Source organism: Giraffa tippelskirchi, chromosome 1 (genome assembly GCF_054371585.1).
Source record: "Giraffa tippelskirchi isolate mGirTip1 chromosome 1, T2T-mGirTip1v1.2.pri, whole genome shotgun sequence".
Taxonomy (NCBI): domain Eukaryota; kingdom Metazoa; phylum Chordata; class Mammalia; order Artiodactyla; family Giraffidae; genus Giraffa; species Giraffa tippelskirchi.
Genome location: NC_137275.1, coordinates 45,507,096 through 45,526,777, shown reverse-complemented (window position 1 = coordinate 45,526,777; position 19,682 = coordinate 45,507,096). Strand labels below are relative to the sequence as shown.

The 19,682-nt window shown below is 42.6% G+C and overlaps 1 pseudogene; it reads right to left on the bottom strand.

The window, feature by feature from the left end:
- Nucleotides 1–2,814: 2,814 nt before the first annotated feature.
- Nucleotides 2,815–17,456, bottom strand: LOC145515490 (histone-lysine N-methyltransferase SETMAR pseudogene; annotated as a pseudogene).
- Between the last annotated feature and the right edge of the window lie 2,226 nt (nucleotides 17,457–19,682).

The following is a 19,682-nucleotide window of genomic DNA, read 5'->3' as shown; positions in this document are numbered from 1 at the left end:
GGTCGAGACTCAGTACAAACCAAAGCCCTGTCACCACACTGGTCGACTTCCGATTGCGTGCTCGCCACAGGCTGCAAAATGATAGCCCAATTTCTTCCTATTAAGAAAATAAACTGCTGGGACTTGCCTGGTGGTCCAGTGGTTAGGATTTTGCCTTCCAATGCAGGGGGTGAGAGTACAATCCTTGGTCAAGGAGCTAGGATCCCACATGCCTGGTGGCCAGAAAACCAAAAAACATAAAACAGAGGCAACCTTGTAACACATTCAATAAAGACTTTAAAAATGGTCCACATCAAAAAAATCTTTAAAAAAATAAATAAAAAAGGAAAATAGATTGCCATTTTAACTTACAATCTGGTCAGGTACTGGTTTTGTGGAACTTGTAGTTTATTCAGTTCGGGGGACCCTCTAAAAGATTAAAGAATACAAAGTCACAAATACAATGTCAAACGTGGAAAAAAATATCTACTTTAAAATAAGAAAAGAAATGACAAAGAGTACAGATTTCAAAATGCTGACAGCTGCCACAAGCATTGCACAATCTAGAAAACAAAATATTTTGTATTAACTAGCCATCTTACACACCTCCCAAACTCTCGTTTACCTTACATTAAAAAATTCTTTGCCTCTTATTTTTAAAAAAGGTTTTGCAATGTTTTCTGTGGTGAGAATAGAAAGACAATTCAGATTTTCCTCAATTGTGGTTCATCTTTTTTTGTTTGTTAACTGTTGATGTTTGAGAAGAATTTCCCTCAACTTCACAATCCATTTGCAATGTTCTGTGCATTTCAGGTTGATGGTCAAATTTGGTGGTCAGTTTCTTAATCATAGAAAATCATTCCTGTGATTCATGCATGCGGATTCAGGACATTTTCCAGTTTTCTACTACAATATGTAATCTTGAATACTGCTTGAAATAGGTAGCACTTATTAACCAGTTTATCTCTATGTCCCCCTTGCAGTGAATACAATTTCTGTTTTTTAGATGGCAGCATTTCATGTTAAATTACCAAGATATCTAAATACTTTTCTAATTAAGTGTACTTTCACTTCTCTTCCTTAATGGAATCACCAAACAATCCAAAAACTGATTACTTCTGTTTGACATTTGTTTCTAAGATCCCTTTTAATTCTAAAACTCCATGAACTTGATGTACATATTAGACACTAGGATGATTGCATAAAGAAAGCAAATCAGACCATTTTTACTATTAAAATTTTCAGGAGGCATATGAAAATGTATTACTATCATGCTCACCATCAAACTTAGGTTCTTGGCCTTTCCTTCTAGCCTTTGTATAAGGCCAAAGAGAGATACTGGCCAGTTTGACAACCTGAAACTGGACTCCAGGAATGTCACCAACCGCATGACCTTTGCAACCAAATCCAGCAACCAGAACTTCATCATTTTCCTCAATAAAATTCAAATAGCCATCATTGGGTACAAAGGTTGTGATTTTTTTTTTTTTCCATTTCTGATTACTGAACCCTGACACACTTCCTGATGGCAGAATTTGGCTCTTTGGCTTCAACTCCTACTTTTTCAAGCACAATTCCCTTGGCATGAGAAGCACCTCCAAAAGTTGGCTGTCAGAGTTATGCACAAATGGGCTTTCTTGTACTGTTTACTGGGGCTTCCCAGGTGGGTGCTAGTGGTAAAGAACTCTCTTGTCAATGCAGGAGCAATGCAGGGTTGGATTCTTGAGTGGGGAAAATTCCCTGGAGGAGGGCATGGCAACCCACCCCAGTATTCTTGCCTGGAGAATCCCATAGACAGAGGAGCCTGGTAGGCTACAGTTTATAGGGTCACGAAGAGTTGGACATGACTGAAGCAACTTAGCATGCACGTCCTGTTTATCAAGTCATTTCCAGTCTTGCTGGTGGCAACTGAGCTTCCTGACAATATGAAGACCAGGATACTTGCCCGTCATCCACAGGCCTGAGCAAGAGAGAGAAGCACAGGAAGGAGCCACAAGCCATTGCAAACCCAGACCTTTAAAAAAAAAGAACTTGCACACATGCAGTAATTAGCTGTAATTAGTGTGACTATTTCTTGTGTGCTATTAGGCTAGAAACTTCTGTTTTTCATAAATGGACTAAATGTTTGCTCTCACTAGATTATTATATTGCAAATATTATATCATATATAGTATTAATTGACTTAGAACCCACATTTTTCTGTTGTAGTATACAATTTACTTAGCCCAGTTCTATGGTGATTACCACTGATTTAATATTGTCAGTTTAATTTTATATGTATATATTCTCAGGCAGAGCATTACTGGGTCATTAGACTTCCTTTTTTATTGTTGAAAATGTACCACCTTCTAGGAAGGAAGGTGGATATTTTAGGAAGGTGGATACTAAATGAAGAAATATTTTCAGGAAAAAGTATTGTTTTTAAAATAATTTAAATAGAAAATAAAAGTGTTGTTGCTATAATCTGCTTTGTATTCTCAACTTTTGTATTTTTTTTTTTGGAAAGATTGATAATATATTCATCTGGGCAGCCAGTTTGCAAGACTTCAGATTTCTGAAAACAGGTATTGAGGCCCAAAATGTTGGGATTCCAACTCATTCTCTCTCAGAAGGCTCTGGGGTCCTTATGCAAATTCCTTCCATTCCTCTCCAGCAACCAGCTTTGCATACTAGAGACCTCCAGGAGGATCGATGCCAGGATTCCTTCTGATACACCCTCTGCCCTCCTCTTAATGCCTCCTTGCATCTATCTCATAAGTATTAGGTTGGTACAGAAGTAAGTGCAGTTTCAGACTGAATTTTAAATCATTATGACTAGGCTCAAACACATCTTTATTAATTAAAATAGAAACCATTATAATCAACACATTTTTGCCAATGAGAAGTGTTTGTTTATTCCTGTAGTGTAAAAACCCACGTTTCAGGATTCAGCGAACACTTGGAAAGCATTCTGCCTCCTGTGGTTATGGAAGGGTTTTCCCTGCAAACGTTGTGGAGATGCTTGAAGAAGTGGCAGTCAGTTGGTGAGAAGTCAGGTGAATACGGAGGGTGAGGCAAACCTTCATAGCCTAATTCGTTCAACTTTTGACGCATTGGTTGTGTGATGTGTGGTTGGGTTTTGCCGTGGAGATGAATTGCGCCCTCTCTGTTGACCAATGCTGGCTGCAGGTGCTGCAGTTTTTGGTGCAGCTCATCAATTTGCTGAGCACACTTCTCAGATGTAATGGTTTCGCCAGGATTCAGAAAACTGTGGTGGATCAGAGCACAGCAGACCACCAAACAGCGACCATGACCTTTTTTTGGTGCAAGTTTGGCTTTGGGAAGTGCTCTGCAGCTTCTTCTTGGTTCAACAGCTGAGCTGGTCATCGCCGGTTGTTGTGTAAAGTCCACTTTTCATCACACATCGCAAGTCGATTGAAAATGACTCGTTGTTGTTGCCTAGAATAAGAGAAGATGACACTTCAAAATGACGATTTTTTTGGTTTGTGGTCAGCTCATGAGGCACCCACTTACCGAGCTTTTGCACCTTTCCAATTTGCTTCAAGTGCTGAATGACTGTAGAAGGGTTGACATTGAGGTGGTTTTTTTTTTTGGCAACTTCTTGTGCAGTTGTAAAATGATCAGCTTTGATGATGACTCTCAATTGGTCTTTGTCAGCTTCCGATGGACGGCCACTACTCTCCTCATCTTCAAGTCTCTCGTCTCCTTGACAAAACTTCTTGAACCACTGCTGCACTGTACCTTTGTTAGCAGCTCCTGGGCCAAATGTGTTGGTGATGTTGCAAGTTGTCTCCACTCCTTTGACCCATCTTGAACTCGAATTAAAAAAAACACTCAAGTTTGCTTTTTGTCTAACATCATGTCTATAGTCTAAAATAAAGTAAACCACAAGTAATGTCAGTAGCAAAAAACGTAAAGTGAGAAATATGCATTAAAATGATGTATAGCATAACCCATTTATTTAGCATGTATTCCAATATCAAATGGCAAAGTTCAACAATGTAAAACCACGATTACTTGTGCACCACCTAATAAAAGGGGCTGATCAACTGATTCTTTCCAGGACAAAAAGGTGCACTTGTGGCTTCTGTCACTGGACAGGGGATCTGCTGGAATAACTGAGCACTTTTGCTCAACGGACCTCTTGTTTCAATTTGGCCTTAGCAAGGTCCCCATCATATAGAAAACCCAGTGCACACATGGTTAGTGATGCCATATATGGGGGAGATGTCTTGGCCTCTAGGGACACATTTTAGGATAACACACCTGTCCTCTTTTGCCACCTTGCTCCAATCTGCTGCCAGGAGATGCTGGTCGTTTGGGAAGGAATTGCTGGTATACAACCCTCACACCGTCCTCCTCCTTTTCTTTCTGAGGTGGCTGCAGAAATTACCTGTCCTATTCTGCAATTAACTACCCAGTAAAAACTCTGCCCAGTGGGGTGAGGCCTGTGGTTTTCTAGGCCTGCCTGTGGCTGACTCCCTCAAATCTTGCACAGGGGACTAATTAAGATGAAACTAATCAGTTCCTTCCCAGGACGATCTAGTAACTATGAAGATGTACACATTAGAAAGTTGCGGGTCAACTCACACCCCAAACAGGGTGATCCCAACCCTTTCCCACTTAATCTACCAGCATAGGTTATTCCACCTCTGGATGAATCATCTCACAGGACTACTCCTGGCTTAACTGCATACAATGGTGTGGGTGGTGTTGCAAAAGGTCTTTTTAATGCCTGTTAGAATGGGAGAGGACAGGGAGGTGAAGGAAGAGGAGGAGGAGCCAAACTGGAAACATTGCAAGCTGACACTGGAGCTGAACTCGTTTTCACTTGCCAGGGTGCTGTGGAGTGTATCATCATCATACCTGCCTCGTCCTGTTTGTGTAAAGTCAGCAAGCTTCACTTGAGCATGTCCTAAGTAGGAGGTACATTTCACATTCTTTGTCCTTGGCTTCAAGGTCCCTTCATTAGACCATGCTGTCATATTTGGTGAAACTTCTGAGTTCACCTGAACCTCCAACACAGCTTCAGTTTTCCTGACTTTGTCTCTTTTCTGGACGTCACTGCATTTTCCTGGATGGCCTTCTCCCAGTTCCTGCCCCTTGTAATCTTCTCCATCCTCCCAAACCCACTTGCCTTGATCATCTTAGCTTTTGCTCTGTGTAAGAAAGACCCCTCCTTTACTGTTTCTGAATCGGTTTCCTTAGTGAGTCACCAGCAGAATTTAATTTTTTTTCTCCAGGTTTCTCTAGTGGGGACCGTGAATTGGCTTCTCATAGTTCTGTCATGGCAAGAGTCTAATGTGCAGTGAACTCACAGATACAGAAGCAGTCTCTTATACTTCTCAAAAGAGACACACCTCTAGGTATCTACTTGATTCATTTGTTCATGTATCTTGTTTCAGTTCAGATTATGTACTTTTGGAGGGGTATGTATTTTGTATCTTCTAAGATACTGTTGCAATGAAAAGAAAAAAAGAGGACTTTTTTTCTTTCTGTTTCCTGAGAACAGAGAAGATAAAGAGAACAGTGAGCAGGTCTGAACATTCCTAGTTTTTTTTTTACTTTAACTGCTCTTAACTCTGCATGTCTGTAGCTAGGTTTGCTTTTCTGCCTCCTAACTCTACAGGTGCTACAATTGACATTTTTCCCTTTGACTCTATGCTAAATACACCCCCTATCTTGTGTCTACCCTTGCAACACCCTCTTGTAGTTACATATCAGAAAAAGAGCCAAAGAGCCACCACCAAACTGCCAGACTCAATTACTGGGTTACTGACGCCAGTTTATGACTGTCTTTGAAACAATGCAAGAGGAAGAAATCAAGATCCAATCACCTTGTTCCTCATCACTGACTCCTGACTGTGAGCCTTTGGCTTATATAAGCCCTTAGAATCCTCATGCAGCAGGGAGCACAGTTCTTGAGGCATCAGCCTTGTGTTCTCTCTGCCGGCTGAGAATTAAAGCCATCTTTCTATTTCCTCCAAACTCTGTCTTCGTATTTTTTTGATTCAGCTTTGGTGGGCAGAGAAAGCCAAGAGTTTGGCCAGCAACAATACTTATTTAACAACTGATATTCAATTAATGGCAGAAGAGAAGGAACTAATTCCTCCTGGATCCTGCAAGAGATAAAGAAGTCTACCAAGAGCCTGCAAAGCTTTATCCTAAAATTTGTATGCATTTTACAGCACTGTCTGTAGCTTACCTCTATTTGTTTTAACATGAAAATGTTATGAATTGCTTACTCTAGGTAAACTTATGGGCTTCCCAGGTGGTTCTAGTGGTAAAGAACCCACTTGCCAATGCAGGAGACATTAGAGATGCGGGTTTGATCCCTGGCTTGGGAAGATCCCCCAGAGGAGGAAACAGCAACCCACTCCAGTATTCTTGGCTGGAGAATCCCATGGACAGAGGAGCTTGGTGGGCTACAGTCCATGGGGTCGCAAAGAGTCAGACACAACTGATGAGACTTAGCACGCATGGAGGTAAACTTAATGCTTTGAAAAGATGTGCAATATTAAATTTCTGAGTCTCTATATCCTCCGATGGGCTTCCCAGGTGGCTCAGTGGTAAAGAATCTGCCTGTCAATGTAGGAGACACAGGAGACTCGGGTTTGATCCCTGGGTCGGGAAGATCCCCTGGAGAAGCGAGTGGCAACCCACTCATGTTCTTGCCTGGAAAATTCCATGGACAGAGGAGGCTGGTGGGCTACAGTCTATGGAGTCTCAAAGAGTCAGATTCAAGGGGGCACACATGCATGAGGCAGATTAACAAGCCCCACAATAGCTGTAGCTGTGAGTAAACAGACCATACTACCAGGGCCCCCAGGCCCCCAGGAAACTCAGGCTGCTGAACCAACTCCCTCCTGCAGGACTCCAGCACCAATTCAGAACTTCACATATACTTTTCATGCTGGGTTGAGATTATTGGAGCACTTCAGACTCCACCCCTGGGTCAAGAGCTCCTCCTTGCTGGGACTATGTCTTGTTCACCTCTCTCTGTGCACTCAGCCTGCCACACAGAGGGTTCCCAGGAAGTGTGAAAATACATAAGTAAAAATGTATAAATCCAAGAAACTTATGAATGATTCTTGATTTTACAAGTCTTTTTAAAAAAAATTTTTTTATTGCATTATAATTGCTTTACGAATGTGTTACTTTCTACTGTATAGCAAAGTGAATAACTTATACATACACATATAACCCTTCCTTTTCGAATTTCCTTCCCATTTAGGTCACCACAGAGCACTGAGTAGAATTCCCTGTGCTATACAGTAAGTTCTCATTACTTATCTATTTTATAGTAGTGTATATACTTCAGTCCCAATCTCCCAATTCATCCCACCTCCCCCTTCCCCCTTTAGTATCCATAAGTTTGTTCTCTACATCCGTGTCTCTATTTCTGCTTTGCAAATAAGTTCATCTGTACCATTTTTCTAGATTCTACATATTAGTGATATTATACGATATTTGTTTTTCTCTTACTTCATTCTGTATGACAGTCTCTAGGTCTATCCATGTCTCTGCAAATGTCCAGGCCTGTCTTCTATAAGCCCTTTTGTGTTTAACTTGTGCCAAGTTTATAAGTCTAAATGAAAAAGAATCTAGTGCTTATATGAGAACGTGAACTCAGTGTTTCTCAAGGTGTTCTTACTCTGTTTTCACTGTATTGAAAATGTTCACTCAAGCAGATCTTCTTTACTTTGGATTGATTCCCTTTCACCTCTTCGGGAAACCCCTGTAGCCCAGGACACAGTGATTGTTTTTGTCTCAAAACAGGCACTTCCTACTCCGCTACGGCAGGGACACAGCTTGCCTGTCTTCTGCGGTGGTGGCTTAGTCACTAAGTCATGTTCTACTCTTGTGACCCCATGGACTGTGGCCCGCCAGACTTCTCTGCCCATGGGAATCTCCAGGCAAGAATATTGGAGTGGGTTGTCATTTCCTTCTCCAGGGGATCTTCCCAACCCAGAGATCGAACCTGGGTTTCTTGTACTGCAGGTGGACTCTTTACCGACAGCTACCAGAGAAGCCCTATGACATATATCATCTTGGTCACCGCTGTCACAGGACCCCAAGTTAAATCAGCTTCAACTAGATATAAGGGGAATCCCTTCTTAACTATGTTATAGGTACGGATGGCAATTCTACAACTTTAAATAGTTTTTAAAAGCAGCATTGTTGAGATATAGTTCACATGCTATGAAATTCACCTATTTACACCATTCACTGGCTTTTGGGGTGTTCAGAGTTGTGTAACCATCACCACCTTCCATTTTGGAACATTTGCATCTGTGGGACTATCATAACCGCCTAGGATCATTTTATTAAAATTTTATTTAGTTATTTATTTATGGCTGTGCTGAGTCTTCGTTGCTGTGAAGGTTTTTCTCTAGTTCTGGAAAGCTTGGGCTACTGTCTAGTTGTGTTGCATGAGCTTCTCATCACGGTGGCTTCTCTTGCGGAGTGCAGGCTCTACAGCTCGTGGCCCCAGTAGCTGCGGTTCCCAGGCTCTGGAGCATAGGATCCATAGTTGTGTCAGTTGGGCTTAGTTGCTCTGCAGCATGTGGGATCTTCCTGGCCCAGGGATCGAACTCATGTCTCCTGCACCGGCAGGCAGATTCTTTATCACTGAGCCACCAGGGAAACCCAGCCCAGGGTTACATATGCTAACATTATTAAGAGAGAGACAAAGCCTGAATCTTGTTCAAGCCACTGTTATTTTAGAATTTCTGTCAGACTTGATCAAAGCTTGGGATAAAAGATTGGAAAAAAAAATGTTTCCTATTCTAATAATTTCTCAATCTCAATGGATTGTACTGACAAGGTAAGACAATGATATTTGCAGGTAAATCCTCAAAAAAGGAAAAAATAACCAACTTCCTGGTGGCTCAGTGATAAAGAATCTGTCCGCAATGCAAGAGACCCTGGTTCATTCCTCAGGTGGGAAGATCCCCTGGAGGAGGAAATGGCAAGCTACTCCAGTATTCTTGCCTGGGAAATCCCATGGACGGAGGAGCCTGGCAGGCTGCAGTTCATGGGGTTGCAGAGAGTTGGACATGATTTAGGGACTAAACAACAACAGCAATGTACTCTTTTTTAGGAAGTCACGGGAGTAAACCAGTTAAGAGGAAGACATGGTCCTGGCAATGCAGAGTCCAACACAGGAGACAGGAGAAAGCATTTCTCAAGTGGGACTGAAGGGAAGCTCCAGGACAACAGGCGTGCAGCCAGCCTGGGAAGCAGCCTGTTCAGATTAGAGCATGAGCAGATTCTTCTCAATTATAGATTCTTTTCCATTATAGGTTATTACAAAATATTGAATATAGTTCCCTGTGCCATACAGTTGGACCTTGTTGTTTATTCTGTATGTAATAGCTTATATCTGCTAATCCCAAACTCCCAATCCATCCCTTCCCCCTCCCCCTCCCTGCTTGGCAACACAAGTCTGTTCTTTATGTCTGTGAGTCTGTTTGTTTCACAGATAGGTTCATTTGTGTTGTATTTTATAAGTAATATCATATATATTTGTCTTTCTCTATCTGATTTATTTCACTTATATTCCAAGTCCATCCATGTTTCTGCAGATGGCATTATTTCTTTCGTTCTTACGGCTGAGTAGTATTCCATTGTACATATCAATACATACCACATTTTCTTTATCCATTCATCTGTCAGTGGACATTTACGTTGCTTCATGTCTTGGCTATTGTAACTGGTGCTGCTCTGAACATTGAGGTGGATGTAACTTTTCAAATTAGAGTTTTCTCAAGATGTATGCCCAAGAGTGGGATTGCAGGATCATACTGTAACTCTATTTTCAGTTTTTTTAGCAACTTCCACACTGTTCTCACAGAAGTTGCACCAATTTACATTCCCATCAATAGTCTAGGAGGGTTCCCTTTCTCCCCACCCTCTCCAGCCTCTATTATTGTAGACTTTTCGGAGATGACCATTCTGACTGGTGTGAGGTCCCCTCTTAACAGTTGTATTATGCTCCTCACTTTGCCAGTTCAAAAGAATGTGGTATTTCACCTAAACTGAGTTTAAAATCTGAAAAAGGACTCTGGGAGTTGAGCAGATAGGCTCCCTGCCTGTACTGACGCCCCCTAGGTGGTGTTTACTAAACAAATATTCATTCAAGGCAGCATAACAATTTCTAGAGGAGAAATTATTTTGAGCACAACATTCACATTTTGTAACTTGAATATTCTTCTTTCTCTCTTTCCTGTGCCCAGAGGGGCATAGGATGACTGCTGAAAGGTATTCCCTTTATTATTTTTTTAATTTATTTTAATTGGAGGCTAATTCCTTTACAATACTGTGGTGGTTTTTCCCATACATTCACATGAATCAGCCATGGGTGTACATGTGTTTCCCATCTTGAACCCCCCTCCCATCTCCCTCCCCATCCCATCCCTCAGGGTCATCCCAGTGCACTGGCCCTGAGCACCCTGTCTCATGCATCGAACCTGGCCTGGTGATCTATTTCACATATGATAATATACATGTTTCAGTGTTATTCTCTCAAATCATCCTACCCTCACCTTCTCCCACAGAGTCCAAAAGTGTGTTCTTTACATCTGTAAGGTATTCCCTTTAATTTGTTTACCCCTTAGCCTCTGGGGAAAGCACTGGATGGGATGTCTTGGTCAGGGCAATGTTAGTTCAGTAATGAAAAAGCCCCAACACAACTATGGCTCAGTCACACACAGCAGCCTGAGACCCGAGTCCCAGTCAAAGGGCTGGCTCTCCTCTTTGCAGCGATTCAAGGACGTAGGCCCCCTTCTTCTGGTGTCTCAGCCTTTCCCTCAGGCCTCCTTATCACAAGCAGAAAGGGAGAGACAGGAGGAATAACGCTTTCTAATCTCCTTGTCTGGCAGTGACACGTATCACTTGGTCACCTTCTACTGGTGACAACTAGTCACTCAAGATTCCATGAAGATGGCAGTGGAGCTGAGAAACATAGCCGCTGGCTGGCAGCGCCTTTCCAGCAGCAACTCTACTGCGTGACAGGGAGGACCAGCAGGGACGTTTGGTAGATGGTTAACCTTCTCTGCCATAGTTAGCTTCCATTCAAGAAAAGACACTTATCTGTGGAGAAAGGCAGGCAAAGGGTACTCCTCCATTTCCTCATAGGAAGTCTAAAGTCTGATAATCGCAAGCAAAACCCAGTGCCTTGAGACTTGGCTAAAACAGAGCTGAAACCCACCACCTTCTTAGAGAAGTTCATTACTTTTTCCATTTATCAAAGACAAGTAACCTCTCTCTCTTTTTTTTGATATCTATTTTTTCTAATTTTATTTTTTAAATTGAAGTATAGTTGATTTACAAAGTTGTACAAGTTTCAGGTATACATATATATATATATATATATATATGTATGTATATATACAGCACAGTGATTCAGTGATACATATGCATATATCCCTGGTAGTTCAGCCAATAAAGAATCCTCCTGCAATGCAGGGGACCCCGGTTCGATCCCTGAGTCGGGAAGATACCCTGGAGAAGGGATAGGCTACCCATTCCAGTATTCTTGAGCTTCCCTAGTAACTCAGACAGTAAAGAATCTGCCTGCAATGAGGGAGACCTGGGTTGGATCCCTGGGTTGGGAAGATCCCCTGGAGAAGGGACCGGCTACCCACTCCAGTATTCTTGCCTGGAGAATTCCATGGACAGAGGAGCCTGGCAGTCTACAGTCCATGGGGTTGCAAAGAGTCGGACATGACTGAGTGACTTTTCATTTTCACTTATGTATGTATCTATGTATACGTTCTTTGTCAGATTCTTTTCCCTTATAGGTTCTTATAAAACACTGAGTATCCACCAAGGACATATATGGTAGGTCTATTTTATATCTATTTTATATATAGTAGTATTGTGTGTTAATCCCAACCTCCTAATAACCTCTCTGTTTTGAACAGACTGTATGAAAAAAAAAGTTGTTCATGATTTCTAGGTGTTGAGTCTGTCCATTTGAATGTTACCCTAAACAAAGCCACTTAAATATCAAAAGAGGAACGTTAAGTAAATTAGATATAACCATGCTACGGAGTATTAACCAGCTGTTAATAGTTACTGTGCACAAGACACTTTATCAACATGAGAAAATATTCATAATGTATTAGGTAGAAAAAGCAGGGAAACAAAGATAATTAAATAGCTACTAATCAAAGACTAACTAAAATTAAACAACTAACCGAACTATATGTATCTTCTTTTTTTTTTAAAAAAAAAAGAGAATTGTAATAGACTGCATTATTATCCAAAAACCTCCTCGAGCAGACTCTGCCCCATTGAGACTGGCTTGGCCAGTGTAGGTGGAAGTGATGTGGTCCTCCCAAGAGACCTGCAGGTAGGTGCTGCTCCTAAGCTTGAGTCCCAGATGCACGATGATGGAGGACAGGTGCAGTAAACCCACTGTGGACACATGATTCGACTGAGAAATAAACACTTGTCAATGTAAAACAGGAGCTGAGCTTATCCTAAAGTCAGAGAATAATCTTTTTTTGAAAAAAATTATGAGCATAATTGAGAGCCTGAAGTAACATGGGTGGTTTCTCCTTATTTCACTTCTTCAAAGAAAAACACTTCTGTTTTTTGCTAGATCAGAACATCTTTATTATACCATAAAAGTACTATCTCTTAGTAGAGATTCTTGTCTTCTGATAAAAAGAAAAATAGTCTCAACATGTTCTCACTGAACTTGATGTGCTCATGCTGCAAGAAATAGGAGAGGCAGAAGGAAGCAGTAGGCAGTGCCATAATGGGCTTCATTCATTTCTATGCAGAGTAAGAATGCAAATGGCAAGTTGAAGTCCTAGAACAGACTCCGACAAAAATGAAAAGGCCACGGCCTTTGAAATGAAATTTAAACCAGGCAGATTGTAAACACAAAAACAGAGGTAGTAGCAATGAATTTACATATAATGGGTGCATTCACAGAGCAGGGTAAACTGGATGATGCTATTAACAGTTATACAAGTAATTCATATCCTATATGTGATGAGTAAAAAATCATATACAGTAACTATTTAAATAGCAATGACATTCAATGAAGAACAAGGTAATTAAAAATTCATTCTATTTGACTTGTGATATTTGGGAAATAACTTAAAAGCAACTTCATAGTTAACTGACTATAGGGACAATATAATTCAAACTTACAAGGTACAAAGGAAAGGATCTGGAATCATAAAATTTCTTGCCATGTGCCACCAAGGGACAAAATGATAAATCATAATAATTATTATAAACTAAAACATTCAGTTCAGTTCAGTCGCTCAGTTGTGTCCGACTCTTTGCGACCCCATGAATTGCAGCACGCCAGGCCTCTCTGTCCATCACCAACTCCTGGAGTCTACCCAAACCCATGTTCATCGAGTCGGTGATGCCATCCAACCATCTCATCCTCTGTCGTCCCCTTCTCCTCCCACCCCCAATCCTACCCAGCATCAGGGTCTTTTCCAATGAGTCAACCCTTCGCATGAGGTGGCCAAAGTATTGGAGTTTCAGCTTCAACATCAGACCTTCCAATGAACACCCAGGATTGATCTCTTTTAGGATGGATTGATTGGATCTCCTTGCAGTCCAAGGGACTCTCAAGAGACTTCTCCAACACCACAGCTCAAAAGCATCAATTCTGCGGCGCTCAGCTTTCTTCACTGTCCAACTCTCACATCCATACATGACCACTGGAAAAACCATAACCTTGACTAGACAGACTTTTGTTGGCAAAGTAATGTCTCTGCTTTTAAATATGCTGTCTAGGTTGGCCATAACCTTCCTTCCAAGGAGTAAGCGTCTCTTAATTTCATGGCTGCAGTCACCATCAGCAGTGATTCTGGAGCCCAAAAAAATAAAGTCTGACACTGTTTCCACTGTTTCCCCATCTATTTCCCATGGAGTGATGGGACCAGATGCCATGATCTTAGTTTTCTGAACGTTGAGCTTTAAGTCAACTTTTTCACTCTCCTCCTTCACCTTTATCAAGAGGCTCTTTAGTTCTTCTTCACTCTCTGCCATAAGGGTGGTGTCATCCGCATATCTGAGGTTATTGATATTTCTCCCGGCAATCTTGATTCCAGCTTGTGTTTCTTCCAGCCCAGCGTTTCTCATGATGTACTCTGCATATAAGTTAAATAAGCAGGGTGACAATATACAGCCTTGACGTACTCCTTTTCCTCTTTGGAACCAGTCTGTTGTTGCATGTCCAGTTCTAACTGTTGCTTCTTGACCTGCATACAGGTTTCTCAAGAGACAGGTCAGATGGTCTGGTATTCCCATCTCTTTCAGAATTTTCCACAGTTTATTGTGATCCACACAGTCAAAGGCTTTGGCATAGTCAATAAAGCAGAAATAGATGTTTTTCTGGAACTCTCTTGCTTTTTCGATGATCCAGCGGATATTGGCAATTTGATCTCTGGTTTCTCTGCCTTTTCTAAAACCAGCTTGAACATATGCAAGTTCACGGTTCACGTATTGCTGAAGCCTGGCTTGGAGAATTTTGAGCATTACTTTACTAGCATGTGAGATGAGTGCAATTGTGCGGTAGTTTGAGCATTCTTTGGCATTGCCTTTCTTTGGGATTGGAACGAAAACTGACCTTTTCCAGTCCTGTGGCCACTGCTGAGTTTTCCAAATTTGCTGGCATATCGAGTGCAGCACTTTCACAGCATCACCTTTGAGGATTTGAAATAGCTCAACTGGAATTCCATCACCTCCACTAGCTTTGTTCGTAGTGATGCTTTCCAAGGCCCACTTGACTTCACATTCCAGGATGTCTGGCTCTAGGTGAGTGATCACACCATCATGATTATCTGGGTCGTGAAGATGTTTTTTGTACAGTTCTTCTGTGTATTCTTGCCATCTCTTCTTAATATCTTCTGCTTCTGTTAGGTCCATACCATTTCTGTCCTTTATCGAGCCCATCTTTGCATGAAATGTTCCTTTGATATCTCTGATTTTCTTGAAGAGATCTCTAGTCTTTCCCAATCTGTTGTTTTCCTCTATTTCTTTGCACCGATCGCTGAGGAAGTCTTTCTTATCTCTCCTTGCTATTCTTTGGAACTCTGCATTGAGATGGGAATATCTTTCCTTTTCTCCTTTGCTTTTTGCTACTCTTCTCTTCCCAGCTATCTGTAAGGCCTCCTCAGACAGCCATTTTGCTTTCTTGCATTTCTTTTCCCCCTTTGTAAAAAGGGAGGGGGAAAAAAACCTCTGATGAGATTGCCCTTTACATCCTGAGTACGTTTCTTGTTTCTGCAGTCGGAAAAAAAGTCAGAATGAGAAAATCTGAATCAGTGAATTGAAAGTTGCTCAGTCGTGTCTGACTCTTTGCGACCCCATGGACTATACAGTCCGTGGAATTCTCCAGGCCAGAATACTGGAGTAGGTAGCCTTTCCCTTCTTCAGGGGATCTTCCCAACCCAGGGATTGAACTCAGGTCTCCCACATTGCAGGCAGATTCTTTACCAGCTGAGTCACAAAGGAGGCCCAAAAATACTGGAATGAGTAGCCTATCCCTTCTCCAGCAGATCTTCCTGACTGAGGGATTGAACTGGGATCTACTGCATTGCAGGCAGATTCTTTACCAACTGAGCTATGAAGGAACCCCCAGAGAAAACCTAGCAAAGGCAATGATCTCAGGATGGAGAGGTAATTGATGTAATTGCCAAACAAGCTTAGCACAAGGCCCACAGGATGTATAAGGTAGGTTTTTATGGCAGAAATGGACAGCTGCTCACCAAGACTTGGTTTCTTTTGTTATAGCCACGCGCTCCGGGAAACAAGCTCACTCAGAAGGATGATGCAGATAGTGAAGTGCAGTTTATTACACCGGCGGGCCCAAGGCAGAGTCTCCTCTTAGCCAAGGACCCCAACCAGCATTTGTGAAAATCTTTTATACCCCATGTGTATGTGTCTGAACCCACCACCCCAATTTTTTGTGACTTACGTAAACAAAGGAAAGGTAAATACAATCACAATAACCCCATGTTCAAACAATCAATTATCAATAAGCCCGAGGTGACAGAAAAAAATCTATGACTTGTCTGGAGGTAGGGGGATTAGTGTATGTTTTCTCTTAGGTGATGAGTAACCTGAATACAATCTTCAAAATTCCCCTGTCCTGAAGGGGTCTTATCCTTCTATTGTCGTTTCCACAGGCACTAAGCACAGAGTGTGGTGAGTAACCTGAATACAATCTTCAAGATTCCCCTGTCCGGAGTGGGTCTTATCCTTCTATTGTCGTTTCCACAGGCACTAAGCACAGAGTTCAGAGTTCATTAGAGAGGTGGCCGAACATGATCAGCATGAACAGGCCTAAGATGGAGTCCAGGCCCCATGAATTCCTTTTTCACTTTCCTTTCTGGGCTCATAGCTAGACAGCATTTTCCAGACTCCTTTATAGTTAGTGGTGATCAACCCCACCCCCATCACGGTGGGGAGCAGGTAAATTTGTTGGAGATTCACCCAAAATTCCAAGACAAGAATAGCAAGACAATTAAGGGAGGAGGCTGGGCCCTGCCCAGACAAAATATTTCTCATTCTTGAAGTCAGGAGACCTCCCTGACCACACATGTGCAGAAGGCTCCTTGGCGGTCAAAGGGGAATGATGCTAATACAAGGCTACTCACAGGCCTTTGAGATAGAATCCATCTTGGCTAAGAGGTGCGTGCACACACATGGGAGGATCCTGAGCTATACCAGCTATGGACTGTGAATTGGGCAAATCAAAATGACTGGCCTTGGGCTTCCTTGCTATTCCAGTGGTTAAGAACCCACCTTACAATGTAGGGGGCATTTTGAGTCCTTCTGCTGTCTAGTCTCTCACCTCACTCTACGCCCTGAAATCTACTATGAGAATTTCTCTGCCTCCTGCCCTGGCTCTCAAGCCTTGAACCCCATGCCATCTTCCGAATGCCCATAAGAAACATTCATGTTTAATGGTCTATTTTCAAGAATAAACACTAACTTAAGAATGAGGAACTATTAATAACTAGCTTGAATAATGACTTTGCTGTTGTAGCAACCGTAGGAGTTACAAAACTGGAAAGTCTGGGCAAACAAAGGGAAGGTGGGATGCCTAGGGTTTGAGGTGGGCTCATTCTATTGGTGAATTCAAAACATAAGAACAGGAATAACTGCATGGGAAAAAGGAAAACAAGATGTCAGTGAGGGGCCAGCCCATAAGGAGGAAGGGAATAAACTTAGGCAACCTCTGGGAAGATTGTTCAACCCATAGTACTCAGCCAATGAGGAACTGGGGGAGGGACTTGCACGCTAGAGAATAAATTGCTTGCTGTGACTGTCCTGGGTGTGCCTGCTCACCAGACACTTGATCTTACCCGACAGTCATTAAAAGTCTTGCTTTCACTGTGTTTTGTGTGTCCAAGTCCATCCTTTGGTTTTGGGCTAGCGAGCATGTTTCTCATACGTCTAGTTCCAAGTTTTCCAAGGGTTCCTCTTTGCATCTATCGGATCCCCTTCACTCCAAGCCTTGGCAGCCTCCACATTGCTACAGACAGCCTATTGGGCTGGCAGCTAACCAGAAGCCCAAATTATACTTTGTGGATGCTTAGTCTCAAGAAATACACTCCTAAACTGGAGGGCATAAGCTCTACAGACAAGGGATCCCTCTTCAGGAAAGTCCTGGAAACATATCTGGACTGGTTCAAAAACACTTCTCTGGCTGTACTGGGGCAGGCACCTAGTGCAAGGTCACAAGGAGGGTGTGAGACGTCTGATCAGAAGTCAACTGGCGCATAGAGGATGCTTGAAACCCAATCGGGTTCAAAGGGAATTTGGGGGGCACCCTAAACCCCTTCAGGTTTCCTGGTCAATGCTTCTAGGATTCCATTTTAGGAGTGCTCTCTTGTTATTGGTTGCAGAGTACTACATGGAGAACCCCCTTCTAAGCCAGAAGAAACACCTCTGGAGTGTATCCTTAAGAATTGGAAATTCTTTGAAATTGAAGGATTAAAAAGGGAGGAACTTCAGTTCTACTATAGCAGTGCCTGGCCTTTGTATAATTTGGGGAACAGAGAAAAATGATCTGAATATGAGTTTCTAAAGTATAATGCCATTCTGCAACTGGATCTTTAATGCTGCAGGATGGGAAAGTGGAGTGAGATTCCCTATGTTCAGGCCTTCATGCTCCTTTACAAAAATCCCACCCTATACGGCTATTGTCATTTAAAACCTGGACAACCAGAAGACTCTCCCAACATTTTGGATGATCCCCTTCTAAGCTCTCCTGTCTCTCAGCAGGGCAACTGAGCTCTCCCTGCTCCTGACAGTATTCCTACCTCTCCCGAGCCACCTACTTGTCCAGAGCCATCTACTTCTCCGGGCCCCTCTGACCAATTCCAAACTCCACCTCCCTATGTCCCTCAAACTCCACCTCCCTATGTCTCTCCTTACCCTCTGTTACCTCAAGAAACAGAGACTAGTCCTTCTGGGGTAAGACGCAGTGGAGCTTCCTATTGCCCAGGACCAGAGAAATTGTACTATCTTAGGGAAGTGGCAAATGGTGAAGGGACAATCAGAATACTTGTACCCTTCTCTTTAACCGAGTTAGCCCAGTGCAAACAGGAACTGGGTAGATTTTCTGAAGACCCTAGTAAATTTGCTGAAGGGTTTCATGCCCTCATTCTGGTCTATAATTGAACTTGGAAGGATGTGCAAAGAGTTCTATCTACCTGCTATACTCCTGAGGAAAACAGAGAGTCTGGATAGTAGCTCAGGGGCGTGCTGACCAGCTTGCCGGAAATCAACCTGAACACAATGCTACAAGTGGAGATGCAGTCTCAAATCAGGAACCCTCTTGGAATTATAATTCCCAGAAGCACATGATCCAATTAGAAAGGATGAGAAAGTATATCAAAAAGTCAGTTAACTAGGAAAAGGGATAAGGAGTGACCCAGGAAGAAAAGGGAAATCCACTCCTTCTTCACAGGCGGCTTATGGAGACATTTAGGAAAGATACCAGTAAAGATCCCTCCGACTCTGAAGGTCAGTCCCCGCTGGGACAGCCTAGCCAGTCTGCCCTTGATATTAGATGGAAACTCCTAAAGTTACAATTTGGCTCACAAACACCCATGCCCCACTCCTAGATGTGGCCTTTGAGTATTTAATAATAGAGACCAAGCTCAGGAGAAGAGAGGACCCAGTGTGAGAAAAGACAGGCCAGGGCTCATGTATAACTGATAGCCATTGCTGTCAGCCATGCCTGTGACCTTAGGCCAACCCAAGGGGTCTGAGAAGGTCCAACTATCCATCTGGAGGTAAGACCAACAAGGAGCAACATTACAAATGTAAGTCAACTGGCCACTGGGCCTGGATTGCCAGAAAGAGCCCCCAAGACCGTGCCCAACTTGCAAACAAAGAGTTCATTGGAAGAGCAACTGCCCTCAGTCCTGTAGGAGAAGGGGGATCCTGCTCCTGAGATGGCCATGTTGGATGACTGAGGTGGCCCGGGGATTCTGGTGGGTAACCCCCACCCACCAATGAGAAGTATATCTCCATCAAGGAGCCTTGGGTAGTCCTTGACATGACAGAAAATTGGTTTCTTAATTGATATGGGAACCACTTACTCTGTCTTAATTTCTCATGTTGGACCTCTCTCCTCCAAAAGCTGCACTGTGACTGTTGTCAATGGAAAGCTTTGCACCCATTATTTCACTGGGCCTCTCACTTGC